The sequence below is a fragment of the Temnothorax nylanderi genome, unplaced genomic scaffold (genome assembly GCF_030848795.1).
Source record: "Temnothorax nylanderi isolate EJ_2023f unplaced genomic scaffold, tnyl_v1.0 TNYL_tig1272_pilon, whole genome shotgun sequence".
Classification (NCBI taxonomy): domain Eukaryota; kingdom Metazoa; phylum Arthropoda; class Insecta; order Hymenoptera; family Formicidae; genus Temnothorax; species Temnothorax nylanderi.
The window spans coordinates 9,849-12,375 of NW_027250334.1; the positions used below are offsets into that span (position 1 = coordinate 9,849).

At 46.6% G+C, this 2,527-nt stretch overlaps 1 pseudogene; it reads right to left on the reverse strand.

Moving 5' to 3' along the window:
- Window positions 1-532: 532 nt before the first annotated feature.
- On the reverse strand, window positions 533-2,240 carry LOC139787106 (uncharacterized; annotated as a pseudogene).
- Window positions 2,241-2,527: the final 287 nt, after the last annotated feature.

Sequence of the window (2,527 nt, forward strand, 5' to 3'; positions counted from 1 at the left end):
GCGAACGCGCGCACCAGCGTACCCCCGCAAACGCTCGCACGAGCGAACATCACCGCGGCCGTCGATCAGCTGATTCTCGCGCCGCGGTGCTCATAAGCTTATCCCATGTCTTACAAGCTTATTACGATTCCGCAGCGAGAGCATCGCGATCGACGAGCTTGTACGCGATGCTCCGGGCGGAGAATAAAAATTGTGACGAAAAAATAAGCGCAGGGAAAAGTGGGGAAAAATTATATGGTACACAACAATTTACGCTTTAAATGTAAAAATATTTTATTTTTTAGAAATTTTTTGAAGAAAAAACATAAATTTTTAAAAATTTTATGTTTAAACACAGAATATATTTACATATTGCTACATTATATTTTTTGGTTACATATATACAAAAATCCTTTTACACTTACAACTATTTTTACAAAATTAAAAAACTATTTACAAAATAATATGAGAACATTTTTTTTTACCCTAATGTGGCAGAAAACTCGTTAGCCTAACTTAACAATAAAGTAGAAGAAAAAGGAGAAAAAGTTATTCACTCCACGTAACCGTACGGAAGTGAATAACGACTATTGATAAATCTACGTTTTACCAATACCGGTGCGCACGTTTTCGTTTCTTCGCGAGTTATAATTTCGTGAAACGCGGTGCGTCGAATTGCACTAAAACGCAGATTTATTGACGTCCCCGCCGACGACGACAACGTTCCCTCTCCTCCTCCCTCTTCCTCTTCCTCGCCTCTACGCTCTCTCTCTCTTTGTATTAGTAAGTTTTTAATACTATTGAAATTTATAACTAAGGAATTCCTATAATTTATAGTAATACCTTTCACTTTACACGACTCTACAGTACGACCGTCCGGCGTACGAACGACATAAGCGTAGAATTTTGGCCCGCCGGACACGAACTTCTCGATATAGCTGCCGCGGCCGTAGCTCTCGAGTTCGTCCGTCATGTCGCCGAGGAAGTTTCCGGTACGCGGTTCGTACTCGTTCGGATCGCCTGTACTTAAATATATACACGAGTCGGTATCGTAATATAAAACGCGCCTACCTAATGCTTCCAAATACTCGTAAAGTTTTAGTCGTGCTTGTGCCGTCGTGTACGCCGCGATCACGACATTTGTCAACGGGGAAGCCACGACGGCCTCTTCTCGTAGCCGCCACGAAGCATATATCACCTCGTCGTTGACGGGTAATATGTCGATTATCTCGTGCTCGGGACTCGTGAGCAAAGTCATAAAACGCTGACAAGATTTCACGACCTCGGTCTGAGGCAAATTGGTTTGTTGGCCGAATTTTCCCTAGAAAGAATTTAAACAGAGTTTCGCGACCGAGCGCAGGCCAGGATTCCGGACGATATTGTCCTTATCGAGAACAACACCCTCGGTTTCCGCGTATTCCCGCAGGTATCGTTCTTTCGCCTCGTCATCATGGCAATCACTCGGCCACCCACTAGCTTCCCGTTTTAACTTTAAAAACGTATTTATGTATTCGGCGAATAAACCGCCCTGCCGAGTACCGGAGTCATATCGCGCAACTTTATATTGCCATATTTCGCTCACATTTGTCACGCGATATCCCTTCTCGACGGCTTTGCGCAATTCGACGGATACCCAAGTACCCTCGAATTCACGATCGGCGGGGTTATTGTGAGTGCACGCGGCCTGCGAGAACGTTTCGCAGCAACTACGGCATAACGCGAACAATAATTTTCCGCGTACGCGATATGGGAGTACCGGGTGAAAAAGATCGCGCGGTGGAAGTACTCGACATCGGATGAGACCTTCGAGCGAATCAAAATTATAATTCGGTGCAATTCCGATTATCGCTTGGCATTCTTCACCGATAAAAATATCGGGGTGACCGATCGGAAAAGCACCGGTTTTCAGTACGTACGGATACAGAGAGCATACGTCCACGTAGCGTATTTTCTCCGTACCCTGAATTTCACGACGGGTGGCGATGTTCCCCGTGCGTCCTCCGTAAAACGCGTCGCGAGGATCGAGAGGCGCGTGTTTTAGTAACGGATGATTTTCCAGAAAATCTTTCATCACCTGATTTTCGCGCAACTCGCGGTCCAAAGCGCACTCCCACATCTCCGTCACGTGGTACCCCCTCCTTCGGAGACGACATGTCATCGCTTGTGTTCGTTCGTAGCGCGCGTCGATCGTGTCCTCGCGATTTGCGGTCGAAGGCGTTTTATCGCGATTTACCTGAAAACATGATGGACATCCGTGCCAAAAGCAACCGTGAAATTGTAGTACGTAACGTTGCGTCTCGTCGTCGTTGTCGTCATCATTAGTCGGTGTCTCGTAATATCCGTCAACGCGTGTGCCGTCGATTTTATGCTCGCGCCCTCGCCCTACGTGAATTATGGGATGTCCGAGCACGTGCTCCATCCACACTAACCACTGTAGAGATTTGCGCGAGTGATTATCGGCGAATCTATATCCTCCCGCCGGAATGACTCCTATCTCCTCCTTGCGCAGAAAGTTTTTGCGAAAAACTCTCATGCACGTGGAGGCGAT